We start from the raw sequence: 19,575 nt of genomic DNA on the forward strand, positions 1-19,575 counted from the left end.
CTTTATATTGCTCCCAGAATCTTAACTATATTAACAAGAGTGTCGCAAGGACGAGCACATAATATGCCCGCCTGTTATATTGGTCAAGCAAGAAAAGTGAAAGGTGGCGACTTGACCTCTGACCTTTTGACCTAAAAATCAATAGGCTTCCTGGGATCCATGCTAGTATTATACAAACCAAATTATATTAGCCTAGGTTAAGTTAAACTAAAGTTATTGCGTGTACAAGGACTTTAGAAGGGGTTTTAGATGAAAACACATCACTGTGACCTTGACCTTTGACCTTTCAACTTTAAAGTCAATAGGCTTTCTGGGATCCATGCTTGTATCAAACACACCAAATATTTGAGCCTAGCTTAATTTTAACTGAAGTTATCGCATTTACAAGGAAAAGTTAATGGACGGACAGACAGACGGACGGACACCAAGCGTGATACCATAATACGTCCCGTTTAGGACGGGCGTATAAAAATCTTGTGCTCTTACACATGGAGAGGTGCTCCAAGTTTATGAATAAAAAATTTGAACAATTTTTTAATGATCATAATGGCTAACTTGGTATTCCTGATGCTCTTGAGATATTAAAAGTAAACATTGTTGGATGATGTCATATTGACCAATATTGTTGATTAACCCCCCGCCCCCCTTCCCAGAGTAGTAAAATATTGCACCAGCCAAGATATTATTTGAATAAAAAAATTGTACTCTTGTATATAGGATAGGGCCAACAAGTTTATGAATCGAAAATTTGAACAAACAAAAACCAATTTTCTTTTTTAATAGGAATTCATAATAATGGCTAAATCTGAATGTTTGATGCTGTGTGATATCAAAAGTAAACATACAGTTGGATGATGTCATATCGGCATTGGTTCACCCTTTCCTCCCACTTTGACAATATTTTGCTTTTTAGGATTTGTACTAAGGAGAATATGTATGTATACATGTTGGCCCTACAAGTTTATTCATATAAAAAATAAACAAACTTTTTGTTTTTATTCATAAAAATGATAGAAGAAACAAAAATGAAAGAGAGAGAGAGAGAGAAAGGCACCCTTTAGAGCACAACCTCTATCTTTTTTTTTGATGGTGAGTGTGACTGAGTACCCCGATCTGAAGGCACAACTATCGACTCCACCTCCAATCTATATACAATGCTGATATAATTATAATGGTGTCAGTGAATTATTACAGTGTCAATGAATTATTGACTCATATTCACATACTGGCATGTAAAAACACAGATCAAATTAGTCATGGCTTGTTGTACACAGCAACTAAAACCAAAGGTGAGCGCTTGCTCTCAACACTCTGGGCCAGGGATAAACTGCATCACAGTATTATCGGAAAGGCATTATTATTCAGCTTGGGCAGTTGTGCGTTGAATAAAATACAAGGGATCAGTACCTTATTTCCATGAATATATTTACTTTTATGAGCTTATTCAATGAGTAAAGCTTGTGCAGTGTGTCATACCTGCTGTATTTAAGCAGGAAGTGCTAATGCATTTATTTGGTAGGATTTATATACTGGGATTATGAGTGGCAACACTGAGTGAGTTTAGCAATTTATAGGAAATGAATACATAGGCCTTGATTTGTATTGCATTTTACTTTTTATAAGCCCGTCCTAGACAGGACGTATTATGGTATCACGCTTGGTGTCCGTCCGTCGCTCTGTCCGGGGCACAGTGACATGTTTTCATCTTACCCTTCTGCAGTCCTTGTAAACGCGATAACTTCAGTGTAACTTAACCTAGGCTTATATAATTTGGTGTGTATGATACTAGCATGGATCCCAGGAAGCCTATTGATTTTGAGGTCAAAAGGTCAAAGGTCAAATTCACACTTACTGACATGTTTTCATCTTACCCTTCTGTAGTCCTTTTAAACGCGATAACTTCAGTTTAGCTTAACCTAGGCTCATATAATTTGGCGTGTATGATACTAGCATAGATCCCAGCAATTCTATTGATTTTGAGGTCAGAGGGTCAAAGGTGAAGTAGCCAGCTTCCACATTTCTTGCTTGACCAATAACTCCTTTTTACGCGTTACACGCGGGCGTATTATGTGCTCGCCTTAGCGACACTCATGTTGGATTTGTCTTTGCCTTTGACTTTAATATAATTCTGATGCCCCTAATTAATTAAATGATAACAGCATATGCCCACATGTATTATTGAATGAATGAATGAATGAATGCTGAAATATAGAAATATATGAAAATTTAATAAATAGATAAATAAGTGAAAATTAAGTAAAATAGTGCTTTGTATAGATAAATGGATGAAAATCTAATTCATGACTGAAAATACACTTGATCATTACACAGGCAAATCACCTCCGGTGGCATGGATGAAGCAATTTATTTTAAATTTTTTGAAAGAAACAATTACACTTAAATTTATTCTAGACATCACACATATTCTGGATGTGTGACATTCAATTGCAAATGAACTTGCACAATGAACCCAGTCTTTATGGTTTCTGAAATACAATGAAATTAAAGTGTGGTTACAAAAGAGAAACCAAGCTTGAAAAGACACCTATTGTCATCCAAGTAGTCAATGACTAATCATACAAACCACATTCTTCATATCTTGAGATCCAGATCTATAATTCAAATTGAATGGTTTCAATAGAACTTGCAAAATTGTATCATGAATCAAACCTCTTTTCCCCCTTCATAGTGATCCTACGTGTATAGGTGACCAGAGTCAAACTTTTTATAAGGCATATATTCTTTTATTTTTTTCTTTTATTTATCTTGGGGTAAATATATATTTATAGTGGATTGAATAAAAGAAATCATTAAAACTTGAAAAATGTATCGTGTATCAATTTTTTTTAGTGCCTACCACATCATTACCGTTGGGCATATCTTTAAAGTTTAGCTTTGAGCTTTAGGGCTACACATAGGGGCCAAACTTTAATAATGCCTGTCCTTTATTTTTGAGAAATATATATATATATCTTAGCTGATTGAATTTCTATGAAATGGATGCTTATCAAGGGCAGGTGTGTAATTGCTGATTCCAGACAGAGGTGACTATTGACTGTCCATTCAATCTGAGAAACCACAGCAGCCATTCAGCATCAATGGCCCAAAGAATAGGTCTCCAATTTCACCCGTTCTTCTTGGGATCGGTGGTCCGTGCGGAGGCCAGTCCACTCCCGTGTTGAGGCCAGCCATTGAAGGAACAATGCATTACTCATGCTCCTTTGTGCATTGGAGTGGAGGATAAAGAAACTGTTGTATTCTTGAGATTTGGGAAATTATTAGAGTGAATCGGAGAAGGAAACAGGTAGCTAGCGTAAAAATGGAATGATTTGTTTGTGGATGTCTTGATAGATCTTGGATTTAGAGAATGCCATGTATGTACAATCATGTAAGTATTCAAGAACCTACATTATCAATTTCTTGTCGATGTTGCTTGTAACAGGAGCTCAGGGTATTTTCTCAAAAAATTTACCCCAAATGCTAATAACTTGGATGGTAACTTCCAAGGAAATAGAAATATTAGCATTGGAGGTTGAGTGATTTCTAGGAGGATATACATGTAAATGGAATTATCTGGTGGTCTGTCTCTGACAGATCACCTCTAAAATAATCAAAATATAGAATAAAAAATTATAGGCCTCCTGGTTGCACATACAGATGGCTTATGCCTTATCTTTATTTACTTACGCCTTTATCTTGCCAAAGCAATTATATAGATTGCCAGGATCAATGGCTCATATCAGCATATGGTTTTTATGTCATAAACATTTCAAGATCATTAACAACTACATGTACATGTAAGAATGATAACATATCTTAAGTGTAAATCATAAAAGATTTCTTCTAAAGTTTAGTTTAAACCATTTTCCAATGGAAAATGTACTTTACAAATATTGTTTAATCTGACCGTTCATGCAAATGCATAATGAAATAGGCCTACTTTGATTGTTTTATCTTTCAATATTTTGATGGGGTATAGATGTACTTTGACCTAAAGGCGACATAATTCTCCCCCCCCCCCAGTTTTCTTCCTCTTCTCTTCCTCCTTGTTTTTCTCCTCCACTCACTACTTGAAAAATAATGGAGGAGGTCACCCCCTTTCCCCCTGTACAGCACTACCCCTGTGTTATTGAGAGAAATAACTTGAAATTCGTTTAATTGATACATGCGTGTAATATTTTCAGAATCTATTAATTACCAGTGAAGCACTCCATTGGTATTGGCAAAATACACGAACTGCACTGTGCAATGCCATCCATCCCATTCATGTGCAGATTAAGGTGTGAATTCTCCACTTTATTTAATTATGCCAAACCAATTAAACAGATTGCCAATACCACAGGCAGATTGATATTCCACTTAAGGTAAACATTCTCCGAGAGTTATTCCACTTAAGGTAAACATACTCGGAGCAATAACTCTCAAATGTACATCTTCAGTCACGGTGAAGCAATAGGCTGTGTTCAAATTGTAATAACCAGATTGAAATTGTAATGATAATATCAATAGACATTTATATTGCGCCGTCTACATGCATCTAGAAATAATCTATTCCGAGGAGCATTGTTATTATTATTATTATCACCCCAGCTTTGGCTCAAGCTGCCTTTCAGTGCTCGGTAAATATAAAGGAATTAATCCCGCTGGGTACCCATTCACCTCACCTGGGTTGAGTGCAGCACCATGTGGGTAAATTTCTTACTGAAGGAAAACACATCATGGCTCTTTATTGTAGTATTAATTAGGCCTATTCTATATCCTGGATCTATCTATCTATCTATATAATCTATCTATCTATCTAGTTCTTGATTTAAAAAGTTAAATTCCTGGTGTTAAGAAAATCAATTTGTGTTGTTAATAACAAATGGCAATTCTTGATCTTGGTACCAAAAAAATAACATAATTTGCTAGTTTGCTATACATGTACGTACTTTGGCACACATTGGCCAAAATGTTTAGGTGTGACATGCCCTTATCCAAACTTCCATTCATCAATACTCTCCGAGAGTATATTGATGAGAGAAGGCAATCTATTGAAATGAGTAGCCTTTGGGGCTTTGTCTCACACCAAGACTTCTATTCATTAGACTAAATGAAAAATGAGGAATGTTTCTTTAAACAGCAGCGTGTGCTCCTTCCGCGTTTCCATCCTTTTGTCGTAGCAAAGAGATACCTACCGCAAGGCTCCACACTAACTTTTTTTCTTGGTGGCCCGATCAGTCCACCAAAATCATCAATTTCATATTTTTGGTGGCCCGCAAAGTGAATTTGGTGGCCCTAAAACAATAGGAAACATTACAATTTATCAAAACTTTGGTAGCCCGACTGGGCCACCAAGTGTTGGCTTTTACAGAATTTTGGTGTTCCGACTCTCATTTTTGGTTGCCCCGGGCCACCGGGCCACTGCTAATGTCGAGCCCTGCCTACCGTCTGTCGGTCTCATCCTTGCTTGCCGTTGTTCATCGCAATATGATAATTGCAGTATCTTCTCCTTGATCACACTGAAATGAAATTAGATGAAGGATCCCCCTGTATATTATTCCCTGTTCGCCTTCCTCATTTCCCTGTTTTCTTAATTCTCGGTCAACATTCCTGTTTAAAGCCTATTTCAAGTTTAATGATACCTTCAGTCGATGTCATCCTCGCTTGCTATTTTCATCGAAATATGATTGTTGTTGTCTCTTCCTCTTTATAATACAAAAATAAAAAATATGGTTTCACCGTGTATTTCCCCTGTGTGCATTTCCCTGTTTGTCTGTTTTCTTTAACTCTCGGTCACAATTCCTGTTTAAATCCTATTACAGGTACCTACAGACTATCTCATCCTCGCTTGCTATTTTCATTGCAATATGATTATTGTCTCTTCTTTTAATACAAAAATGAAATAAGATGGTTTCCCCGTGTTTATTATTCCCAGTTTGCTTACCCCCCCCCCTTTCCCTGTTTTTTTTAACTTGTCTCAATGTCCAGAAAGACATTAACCATTTTCTTAAATACAGAGTTAATGTCCTTCCAGCTCCCTCTCTCTCTGTCTCACCCCCTCTCCCTCTATCCAATTTCCACCTCTTCCTATCTCCCCCTCTCCTTGTTTCTCTACTCTTCGGAACCTCTTCCTTTCCTGTTTTCCCCTCTTGTCTCTTTCTCTCGCTTCGGTCAGTCTTCTTCTCTCTCTGTTTATCTTTCCACTTTGCTCTCCAAGTTTATCTATCAGTTTTTCCATCTTTTATTTTTTGCCCCTTATCTTTCTCCCTTCGGTCCTTATCCTCATCTCATTCTATTTTCTATTTTTGTTTTTCCTTATTTCCCACTTTCTTACTGCATCCCTCCCTCTCTCCCTCACTCACATCCTGTTTTTCCTTGATCTTTGCTACTTTCCAGTCTGCTAGTTTCTATTTGTTTTGCATGATTTCATTCTATCATGTCATGGTGGTAAATGTGTTTTCAAACTTCCCAGCTCAAATGCAAATTTGAATTTGAGCTCAACTTGTGCCAGCATCTTATATTTCCTCTACATATTGTACTTCTTTTGTTTTTGTAACCTGGTTTCTTTTTTGATATGGCATTTAAAAAAAAGGGGGAACAAATATTGTATTTTGGGTGCACGCTTTGCATTAAATTGTGAAGGAAAATTAAGGAATTTCATCAAAATTCTATACTTGGGAATTCAGAAAAAAATATCGCAATTCTGTAGTGCAAATATTATGACTCATGATTTGCTCTGGGTGAAATCTTAATAGTTTTGCATATGGTTATTCATTTTCTCTATCGCCCTTTATTGCATATAAAGATAACTCCTTTTTAGTTAGATGTCTGCATTAGGGTGTTGAACTAAAGAGTTGTGTTGTACATGTACTTCATATTTTGTATTTTATATAGTTTAAATTTTAATGTATTTGCTGCCATTGAAAAGTGTACGCAATTCAACCATTTGCCTGCCACTTTCACTCTCCAGTCAATTAAGTTCAATTCCATTCAACTCATTGCCTTTCATGTATCTAATGGAATTGAATTAAACATAGTAATAATGGCATTAACATGTACATGGCTCTGTGTTAACTACTCAGTTGTGATATTAAATGTAATCTAAACTGATGTTGAAAGCATAGAGGATAATCTACGTGGGGGAACTTAAGTCCCCTCCTGAATAATAGATACAAGAATATGAATGGATTATTGATTTGTCTTGCTGTAATGTGGATAGTGTAGTCTATTAAGTCTTTAAAAGAGACAGAGAAAATGTTCGATTGATATTTGTGTTCTAGTCAAGGTTGTCTGAATTGTACCTTTAGAAAATAAATCAAATAATCAAAACCCCTTGCAATTTACAGAATTTCAAGGACAAACAATTCTTTTTGTAAAGAAAGGGCAGTTTGGCAATGGTAGAGCAATGTTCCTTTTTCTAGGATACTCGAGTTCAAACCAAGCTTATGTGCTCAAGTTTTGCTCATGTTTTTTTTTTTTAAGGCTGTGATTTTCCTTACCATACTCACTGAAAATGCTGTTTACATCAGGTTGCGACTAATTGTGACTTCTATGAATGCCCTTAGCTCTACGTATTGATGGTGGTGATGATGATGATGTTGATGATGATGATGATGATGATGATGATGTTGATGATGATGATAGTGATGATAATGATTATGATGGTGATGATGATGATGATGATGATGAATGATAATAATGATAAGGTTGATAATGATAATGATAGTGATAGTTTATAGCTCCATGATTTAACAATGCTTGAACCCATATTTCTGCATACAGGGTAGTCTAGTTCTAGACGATATTAAACGAATTTGTTTTCACCGATATATACGTTCTATTCCGTGCGTACGCCCCGCCGAGTGTGCGCGCAAAACCGAGAACCTGTACTCCGAGAAAAATATCGTCTAGAACAGTTGCTCAGCGGTGACGTCATAGGTCAAAGGTCAACGGACGAGTGCTCATGAATATGCATGAGTTACTTGTCAATCTCGCTGCGCCGAACCGTTGTTTACGTTTTGCACTCGTTATTTGCATACATTGTGCACGTGGGATTGATGTAGTATATCTATGCAGGGACGTGAGCGTCCGTGATCTATGTGATGTAAATACATGTACATGTATCATACGACAGTTTGAGATAGTTCATTACTTTTAAGGCTACAAATAGAAATTTCATTGTTGGGAAATTACTGTTACATGCATAATAGTTATTTCACTCTATGTGCATATCTTGGTTAAATCTGTGGGTATGATGTTACCATCATGATATATGAAAGAATGTGCTAATGTACCAAATTTCAAACTTCAAAACAATACAGACTATAGTTTTTCCACTTTACTCAGATGGAATAATTAATGTACATGTTTGAATAATATATTTTGTATTCTTCTTCATCTACACATGTAATTACATAAAGGCATTTTGTCTTAGTATGGGTATTGAAAATTCAGACTCATACATGTAATTAAACTCTCATTCTTGTGAATGGATCACATCACGGTACATTTTACTGTGGGCACTTGTAAATATATCATTTTCAAAGTCTTCTTCACATATTTCACTGTCAAAGACATGGGTGTCGATCAGGGGGGGGGGATGGGGGATATATCCCCCCCTAATATTTCAAGTGGGGGATGGCCTGTATTATCATCCCCCCCAATAATTTAGGGTAGAAAAATTATAATAATGATGATGAAAAATGAAAAAGTATGATCATGATAATTATAGTGATGATTATAGTATGCCATCAATTAATCAGTTTGTTTCCGTCGCAATGTGTGTATATTGTTATTAAATAAAAACATTATTTTCCAGGACTTTAAAACAGATGGGTGGAGGTTCAAGATGACAAAACTTTAAGGCCCGAATTCACAAAGGTGGTTTTGAAAACCCACGGTTGAGTCCATGGTTTATGCAGATTTCGTGTATAAATTACGCTTATTTTACCGCGTATGATGAAAAATGTCGAATGCTGATGCGCGCTTTTGCCACAGTGCGCCAAATTGATGCCTGTTGCCGTGGTTATCCACGCTGTTTTATTAATGAGTCAACTGTTTTGAATAATGAGTCCACTCTTCAAACAGTGGACTCATGAATAAAATAGCGTATCTAACTATGGTAACAGGCGTCAATTTGGCGCACTGTGACATAAGCGCGCATCAGCATTGGACATATTTTTTACACGCGCCCGATACGCGGTAAAATAAGCGTAATTTATACAGGAAATCTGCATAAACCATGGACTCAACCGTGGGTTTTCAAAACTACCTTTGTGAATTCGGGCCTAAATGTTTATGTAAGTTTTAACACATGACATAAAAGGACCCCGACGAACTAAAAACAACTTTTGTTGATAGGGTGTTCTATCCCACCAGGTAGTGGTGAATAAATACATTTTAATAAATCAATTAATTCAAAAGGGTGGAAAAATAAACGGGTGGAAAAATAAACGGGAGTAAAAGGGTGGCAAGATAAACAGGGAAAACCCCATGGACGTAAATCCCAGAGGGGTAAATTTTGAAAAAGTACAAATAACTTTTCTCAGATTTACCCCTCCCACATCCAAGTGCATGATGTTTGTTCCATTTAATCTACAACCCTTTTGAATATCACTTCCTTTTTGTTATGTAAAATAAGTAAATCGCCAGGGATCGCCGCTCATAAAAAGTTATTTGCAATGAGGTCTGACATGAGGCGAAAGATTTTCGGACATTATTGAGACTACCTGAAATAGATGTTGTTCTATTTCACCCTTTTTCTTATTCATTCCCAGAAAATTCAGAGAAAAAGAAAAATACCTTTGCGTTTCTATAGAGTATAGGCTTATCACTTCATTTATTTGCCTGGTTATACACACTTTACCGATGTATGTCATGTTAGTTATATATTAAGTTCGGCATTCAGTAAACCTTTGAACAAGAAAATATACCAAAAGCAAGATGTGCACAAAACGAAAGTCACCCCTACTTGTATATCCAAATACCTTGACTTGAACCATGGACCTAGTAGGTCCATGCTTGAACGATAACTTTTGGTCAATAATATTTTGCAGGAGAGCATCGATGTCCTCATTATCTATCTATGTGGAAATGAGGTGCCTATAGTCATGAAAGAGTGAGCCCACATCAAATGCAAAAATTTCACTTTAAAAAAGTCATAATATATAGTCGTTTGGTGATCAGTATGGAACGCGGAAAGGCTAAAATTTGATCACTGTCACTTTTGATTTGATGGACCTCCGTACCAGCCATCATCAAATCAAGTGCAGCCATCAGTAAATCAAAAGTGGCCATCATCATATCAATTTTCAGCATCATATCCCTCTGTACCAGCCATCATCAAATCAGTTTCTAACATCAAATCAATGTTGTCCTTTCGGCGTTCCTGATGTGCGCGCCAAAAGGACACCTGTAAGTTGATGGCAGCCACTTTTTATTTGATGACGGTTACTTTTGACTTGATGACGGCCACTTTTTATTTGATGACGGTTACTTTTGACTTGATGACGGCCACTTTTTACTTGCTTTTTATTTGATGACGGTTACTTTTGACTTCATGACGGCCACTTTTGACTTGATGGCGGCTGCTTTTGATTCGATGATGGCTGCTTTTGATTTGATGATGGCTGCTTTTGATTCGATAGTGGCCACTTTTGATTTGATGATGGCTGCTTCTGATTTGATGATGGTTGCTTTTGATTCGATAGTGGCCACTTTTGAACTGATGATGGCCACTTTAGATTTGATGATGGTCACTTTCAATTTTTTTATCGCTTTTCATTTGATGGTCACTTTTTGTTTGATGATCACTTTTTATTTGATCACTTAATTTGATGGTCACTTTTTATTTGATGGTCACTTTTTGTTTGATGGTCACTTTTTATTTGATCACTTAATTTGATGGTCACTTTTTATTTGATGGTCACTTTTTATTTGATGGTCACTTTTCATTTGATGGTCACTTTTCATTTGATGGTCGCTTTTAATTTGATGGGCACCTTTTATTTGATGATCACTTATTTGATGGTCACTTTTAATTTGATGGTCACTTTTAATTTGATGGTCACTTTTAATTTGATCATCAATTCTTATTTGATGGTCACTTTTAATTTGATCATCACTTTTTATCTGATCATCACTTCTTTGACAGTCACTTTTTATTTGATGGTCACTTTTTATTTGATGCTCACTTTTCATTTGATGCTCACTTTTTATTTGATGGTCGCTTTTTATTTGATGGTCACTTTTTATTTGATGGTCACTTTTAATTTGATGGTCACTTTTTTGTTGGTCACTTTTTATTTGATGGTCACTTTTTATTTGTTGGTCACTTTTTATTTGATGGTCACTTTTTATTTGATGGTTACTTTATATTTGATGCTCATTTTTTATTTGATGATCACTTTTTATTAGATGATCACTTTTTATTTGATCATCACTTCTTTGACGGTCACTTTTTATTTGATGGTCACTTTTTATTTGATGCTAACTTTTTATTTGATGATCACTTTTTATTAGATGATCACTTTTTATTTGATCATCACTTCTTTGACGGTCACTTTTTATTTGATGGTCACTTTTTATTTGATGCTAACTTTTTATTTGATGCTCACTTTTAATTTGATGGTCGCTTTTTATTTGATGGTTATTTTTTATTTGATGGCTACTTTAAATTTGATGATCACTTTTTATTTGATGGTTACTTTTTATTTGATGCTCACTTTTCATTTTATGCTCATTTTTCATTTGATCGTCGCTTTTCATTTGATCATCACAATTTAAGTTGATGGTTTCGGCATTCCATACATGGTCGCTTTATATTTGATGGTCGCTTTTCATTTGATCGTCGCTTTTATTTGATCGGCACTTTTCATTTGGTCGTCGCTTTTCATTTGATCATCACTTTTTACAGTACGTGCGCATAAACGTGTCGCAGTGAGCATGCACTGAGCAAATCCTCATGTACCAGGCCCCCGAAGCTCCGCCATTTTGTCGGAGACATTTGGGCAAATCCTAAGCCCCCATTTGCATATGCATGAATAATTCATCAGTTCGCTGCTCCACACATCCCAATAGACTCTTTATATGACAAAGCAGAAAGTGGAGATCAGCGTCACGCATGCGCATTGAGCGAGGTCAACTTTGCGTTAATTATTCATGAAATTTAATATATTCATCACGTGATTAATCTACTTCTTACTACTATTGACCAATCAGCGTTCTTCACTACAATGAGTCATCATGCATGCATCGTTTTTCAATCCGTGCATAGAATGCAGTTTACATGCAACGTACACTAGCACCGCAGCCTGACACTTTTCTTAATCTTGTTTAACCTGGAGATGGGGGAGGGGGGGGGGGTGAATCAGCCTGTTTTTATCTTCTTTTTAACATCGGTGTAAATGAAAGGGGAAGATATTTACGAACTAGTTTATATCACAATAACAATACGCCAATATAAATAATAACAATGTATTTCAGTTTGAACGTTTCACTTACTGGTTTTGTAATTTGGTTCTTTCATCTAAAAAAAAATACGACCTTTCTCTGCTGTTCTCCAGATCAGAATCACTAGAGGCATGTTTCACATCGCAGTGTAATCGTTAGTAATGATATATAGTAAAAACAAATTCTGAATCCAAAATTTCTTTAGAAAATAGGATTGGATTTAATTAGAACCTATTTATTTTCTGTAATTAATTAATAGTGTGTTTTTTACGCTAAGCTTTTCCAATTATTGATAATGATCATTTAATTTTTTTTTTGCAGGGGGGGGGGTAATCTAATTTCTTTGTGTTCACTCTTTTTAACAGCACAGATAAGTGACATGTCATTACCAAACTTCATCAGTTTCAGGCAGGGCGGATCTAGGATTTTTCCAAAGGGGGGCACATTTTCTCAAGGAAAAATTTGAAAAGCAAAAAAAAGGGGGGTCTTCACTTTCAGAAGGGGGACACACTTTACATTACAATTTTTAATTGAGCCTGTCAAATTGGGGGGGGGGCGCACTGATCGGCTTTGCCCCCCCCCCCACACACACACACACACTCTGATTGGCCTAATTTTTGTCTTTAAGTCATCTCTATTCATCTTATTCCTCTTCCCCACTCTTTATAAATTGTTTCTCCCTCATTTATCCCCGCCTCCTCTCAAAATAAATAAAGAATAAAATGGCCCTTTATGGTTTCTCCTTGTGGGTAAATTGTCAATTGGCTCTGTCCACTCTCTTGTGCACCCTATGCCCCTTCACATTATTATTATAATATATTATCTATTCTTTTAATCTCTCTTCAGCTCTCTCTTTGCCATATCGCACTCTCATTATTAAACCACACACACAACTCTTTCTCTTATATTTTCCACCTCTCAGCTCTTCTCGCAATTCATTAAAAAAAGAAAATACACTGGGTGATTCCAACTTTGGCGTTGGTGTTCGTAGCACAATTTAGTTCTTCCTTCCTCCAAAACCTAATGTGAGTTTACAAAAATAATCCAAATAACATTAATAGCTCAACATCAAGTGAGATGAATCTATGAATCAATTTGATTGTAATTTTGGTGCTGTAATGATGATGTAAAACTTGTAAGACGCCACACCAAAAGTTCAACAGCAAACATGAAATCACCCATGTATCTTTCTCATTAAAAAAAAATATATATTTAGAAATTCTCTATCACATCTACATAACAGCCATGGATCAAACATTCTTTAAGGGGGGGGGGGGGGTCTTTTGCCCTCCACCTTAAAGGTCCTGGTTCTCAAAAGGATTGTTTTCTATTTTATTTTCAAATTTATTCATTTTTTAAAAATATCTTTATATATTATTTGTTATGTTTTTTAATGGGGGTGATTTTTACAGAGAAAACCTGCAACTACCACCCCTCCAACCTTGATCCATGGCTGCAAAATGTAGGTCTCATTACTCTTAAATTTATGCTGCTTGTTCACTATTGCTCGTCCATTAATTCTACTAGTACTTCCAGTGTCTCCTGAAATAACTTGATTCACCTAAACTCTCAGCTAAAAAGAATTATAGAAGACTTGTTAATTCAGTGACAATGACAAAATTATTATTTCAATTCATTTTATTCCAAATACATAAATCAGGTAACAATTATTTTCCTCTTGAGTTTAAAGATCAAATTTTGATCAGAACTCGTTCCCATCTGAAAGAGACTACTGTCCTCACAAACACAGATGCAATGTCACATGCCCCCCCCCCCCCCGAATTCATTGATCATTATTTTTGTTAAACATTCTTCATTGCCAAAATTGTTACACAATTTCATGTACATATTGTATTGCTGAATTTTTATTTATCATTCCTGTTATGTCATTGTAATAAATTTATTATTCTAAGTATTATTATTATAAACATTATCATTATCTACATCCATAATTGTAAAAACTACTGCTACAATCAGCAAGTATAATTACCCCTAAAATAACCGTATCCCTCTTAAATTGTTTATGGGTTTTGTTTGGTCAGTAGTGTGGGGGGGGGGCGGTTACAACACTCTATTGTAAATACATGCAGTAATTCAGTTTGATATAGGATGTTTGGCATATTGTCAATGCATTATTCCCTAATTCTTCCTCCAGAAAATTATTATTGGAATTAAAAAGCAAACCCTTAATTTGGTCTTGTATTTCTTGAGTCTCTAAAACAGAGGATGTGAAGCAGAGTCATGTTCCATATCTGTTGAAAAAAAAAAAACGACAGAAATGTTAGCAATTCAATCAAGCCATCATAAAAAAATTAAAAAAATTAAAAAATATGTATAAAAGTTTAATGAAACCACAAGCCGAATGAGTCACCTTTACAAAATCTGGTGTGGATTGAAGAATTCATGAGTGGGTAGGAAGCAAATAAGTTGATTACATATGATTTTCCACTTGCTTAGCCTAGTATATTCTGATTTTCTTATTTAATTTTGACAAGCTAGATCTACCGGTAGGTGATATTAATTGTCCCCTGAAAACATGACAGGTGAAAATTAAAATGGAGCCTGTCAATACGACTCCAGCCTAGTCTCTGAGCTGATTTTATTTTCATTTAGTCAATACAACTTATATCTTGGTCTACCATGTGAGCCCCCCCCCCCCCAAAAAAAAAAAGGACACCTCACAAAACCCCAATTTAATGTAAAAATATGTCATGAACACATAATAATTATATAACACTAGAATCAGTATATTCTCCCAAATAATTTGATACCATATTCATATTTAGATAGTCAGTATGTATTTTTTGCAGAGATGTAGATTTTGATTTGCACCGAAATAAGGCATGGCTAAAATTAATGACTCCAGATGCCAATGATGCCAAAATCTATGAGTTAGCAAATTTTCAAAGAAATTGATTTGTGTATTGACACTAAAAAGAGTTATTATCTTGTAAATTATTGAACATGGGTATTGAAATTTGAAATGGATTTTAATATAACGCTTTTAGGACAATGAAATCATTGACATCTGGACTCATTTTTGGATAAAGTCATTTGGTCTGTAAATACATGAAGTCATTCAGTTTGATAGATAGGATGATTATTGTTTTTTTTTTACCTTTATGAATCAGGAGGGTCCTGCAGCTTAATTCGGTCTTGTAATCCTCGAGTCTCTAAAAGAGGATGTGAAGCAGCATCATGTTCTATGTCTGTTGAATAGAACATACACACAGACAGAAATGTCAGCAATACAAGCTATTGTAAAAAAAAATTAAAACACATAACACTTGGACTATAGCGTATATATCTAGATCTAATCACAGACTCTGGCGTACATAGATCTGGAACTAAATGTAAGTAGATCTAGATCTACATCAAAAGTAGATTTAAATTTCATTTTTGTTAAACCTACCATTCTGCGAAATTTCAATGTTATTGAATCATATTATCATACAAGTGTTAGATCTAAACTAAAGCTGTCTTGACCCAGGGTTTTTTTAATGGTTTCATGACATTTGCTCTGACGACAAATGCCCCGATGAAAAATCTACACGTTAGGCCAAACAAAAGCTAACCTCCAATAAATAAATCCTTAACTTAGACCCTGACTTAGTGACTGAAATAATACTAGGCCTAGCCCTAGGGCTAGGCCTATATAGATTATACAGGAGGTCGCTTTGTTGTAGCCTTGTAGGCCTAAGTAAGTTTAGTCTAGGTCTATAAACCTAAGCTAGAGAATAGATAGGATAAGAGGTAGAAAAGTTTTCTTTTAGCTTTAGCCAAGACCTGTAGGCCCTACTACTGTAGGCCTATTATTAACTTTCAAGTTTAGAAAAATAAAAATAAAACATGAAAAGAACTATAAATAAGTTTGGACTTTGCCTTTGGGAAATGAAACATCTTTATAAAATTAAAAAATCAAGCATGTGAATTCAAAGAAGGGAACGGGTTAATGGAGTGAATGTCTTTCTATAGAGTCAATATGGATGCGCGATAGATCCCAGACAACGTCTAGCCTAAACGTTAAAGGGACTATATCTAGTTCTTTCCTAACCCAGGGGTTGTTGTTGTTGTTCGGCACGCGGGCCGGAGCCCCGTGGGTTAGTTCTTTCCATGCGCTTATGCCTGCCGAGATCTCGGTAGGCGTCGAAATTTCAGAGAAATTAACTCTCGCCCAAAAGTCTGGCGTGATAATTAATACGAGGTCTCAAATGGTAGCAGATGGAGATTTACATGTAATCTAGCCTACATTTTTAGCTCACGACGATGGAAATAGTTTTGAGTTTTCGCAAGTCGTTTGCTTCCTAATTATTCACTTTTTATAAACACAAATTAATTCATGTTGTACCCAGACTTCTCAAGATCCATATAACATTAGATCTTTTGATTTATTTTTGTAAATGAATTAAAATTCAGCGTTAATCTGACAGTACTCACCGAAAATCTTTCAAGGATATAATCTTCTTCTGTGTGGGTGACGTCATCTTTCAGCCTTTAATTAAGCGGAAGTGACGATGGGGTCAAATTATGACGTACGAATTTCAATAGAAAAATACATTATTCATAAGGTAAGGTCCAATCAAATCACAGTATCTTGCGAGTACGAAAAGAAAAAATAAATGATTCATTAGCAATATGCAAATGGGGCTTAGGATTCGGTTCAAATGTCTCCCAGGGGGTGTGGCCGAAAGTGGTAAAAAATACGCTTATCACCATGGAGCTTCTATGGAGTATCTGTACGTTATATGCAAATGTTATTTAAATGAGGCTTTTCCGCGGGTGCTACCTTTCAGTCTATACGTATTTATTTGTCTATGGTTCGAAGTGTACACAGCATATACATATGGTAGCACATCGAGCAGCACGCGCGCGTTCAACTGATACCAAGCTGCGCTATTTTATCCATGGATCTGCTCAGTGCTCACTGCGACACGTTTATGCGCACGTACTCTGAAAAGCGACGACCAAATGAAAAGTGACGATCAAATAAAAAGCGACGATCAAATGAAAAGTGACCATCAAATATAAATCGACCATGTATGGAATGCCGAAACCATCAACTGAAATTGTGATGATCAAATGAAAAGCGATGATCAAATGTACAGTGACCATCAAAGAAGAAGTGACGATCAAATAAAAAGTGTCCATCAAATAAAAAGTGAGCATCAAATAAAAAGTAACCATCAAATAAAAAATGAGCATCAAATAAAAAGTGACCATCAAATAAAAAGCGACCATCAAGTAAAAATTGACCATCAAATAAAAAGTGACCATCAAATAAAAATCGATCATCAAATTAAAAGTGAGCATCAAATGAAAAATGAGCATAAAATGAAAAGTGAGCATCAAATAAAAAGTGACCATCAAATAAAAAGTGACCGTCAAAGAAGTGATGATCAGATAAAAAGTGATGATCAAATAAAAAGTGACCATCAAATTAAAAGTGACCATCAAATAAAAAGTGACCATCAAATAAAAATCGATCATCAAATTAAAAGTGAGCATCAAATGAAAAATGAGCATAAAATGAAAAGTTAGCATCAAATAAAAAGTGACCATCAAATAAAAAGTGACCGTCAAAGAAGTGATGATCAGATAAAAAGTGATGATCAAATAAAAAGTGACCATCAAATTAAAAGTGACCATCAAATAAAAAGTGAGCAACAAAAAAGCGACCATCAAATTAAAAGTGACCATCAAATAAAAACTGAGCATCAAATTAAAAATGACCATCAAATAAAAAGTGACCATCAAATTTAAAGTGACCATCAAATAAAAAGTGACCATTAAATAAAAAGCGACCATCAAATTAAAAGTGACCATCAAATAAAAATTGATGATCAAATTAAAAGTGACCATCAAATTAAAAGTGACCATCAAATTAAAAGTGACCATCAAATAAGTGATCATCAAATAAAAGGTGCCCATCAAATTAAAAGCGACCATCAAATGAAAAGTGACCATCAAATGAAAAGTGACCATCAAATAAAAAGTGACCATCAAATAAAAAGTGACCATCAAATTAAGTGATCAAATAAAAAGTGACCATCAAACAAAAAGTGACCATCAAATGAAAAGCGATAAATAAATTGAAAGTGACCATCATCAAATCTAAAGTGGCCATCATCAGTTCAAAAGTGGCCACTATCGAATCAAAAGCAACCATCATCAAATCAGAAGCAGCCATCATCAAATCAAAAGTGGCCACTATCGAATCAAAAGCAGCCATCATCAAATCAAAAGCAGCCATCATCGAATCAAAAGCAGCCGCCATCAAGTCAAAAGTGGCCGTCATGAAGTCAAAAGTAACCGTCATCAAATAAAGAGCAAGTAAAAAGTGGCCGTCATCAAGTCAAAAGTAACCGTCATCAAATAAAAAGTGGCTGCCATCAACTTACAGGTGTCCTTTTGGCGCGCACATCAGGAACGCCGAAAGGACAACATTGATTTGATGTTAGAAACTGATTTGATGATGGCTGGTACAGAGGGATATGATGCTGAAAATTGATATGATGATGGCCACTTTTGATTTACTGATGGCTGCACTTGATTTGATGATGGCTGGTACGGAGGTCCATCAAATCAAAAGTGACAGTGATCAAATTTTAGCCTTTCCGCGTTCCATAGATCAGTAGCTCATATATGGTGCCTTTGTTGTATGCGGTTGGATGTAATTGATATTAAAACATTTTATCATGTGACCCCATCAGATACCTCTCATGAAAATATTGAGGTTCAGTGAGCTCAATATAATATGATCATATTTTTACAAATGTTTTAATAAGTGAAATCAATTGATGGTTTCAGAAAGAATAATCATTCATTCTCTCTAAAGCGGATATGAGGATATGAACATCGGATGTTTTTTTTTTCATGTTATTCTTGTTATTGTTATGGACTTGAATAACTAAACTTGATTATTTTTTTCTTATTTTGGCAAAAAGAAATATCTTTTGAGTTTGGAAAAGGATGGCAGTTTTACATTCTATATGAGCACACTCATGCGGTACGTAAATTTCATTGTAACACATAATGTATATTAGCTGATATTACACACTGATCATGCTGATGGTTCAAGAAAATGTTGGAGAAATATCATGACATGACAGTTGAGTTTTGATTGTTTTAATGTTTGTTTTTGTT

At 35.4% G+C, this 19,575-nt stretch overlaps 1 long non-coding RNA gene across 1 annotated transcript; it reads right to left on the reverse strand.

Annotated features, from left to right (window-relative positions):
* Window positions 1–14,295: 14,295 nt before the first annotated feature.
* Window positions 14,296–16,896, reverse strand: LOC135154637 (uncharacterized). The gene is made up of 3 exons (XR_010294008.1): window positions 16,870–16,896; window positions 15,551–15,641; window positions 14,296–14,684 (listed from the first exon to the last, which is right to left on the reverse strand). It is a non-coding gene; the product is annotated as an uncharacterized LOC135154637 (long non-coding RNA).
* Between the last annotated feature and the right edge of the window lie 2,679 nt (window positions 16,897–19,575).

This window comes from Lytechinus pictus, chromosome 7, assembly GCF_037042905.1.
Source record: "Lytechinus pictus isolate F3 Inbred chromosome 7, Lp3.0, whole genome shotgun sequence".
Classification (NCBI taxonomy): domain Eukaryota; kingdom Metazoa; phylum Echinodermata; class Echinoidea; order Temnopleuroida; family Toxopneustidae; genus Lytechinus; species Lytechinus pictus.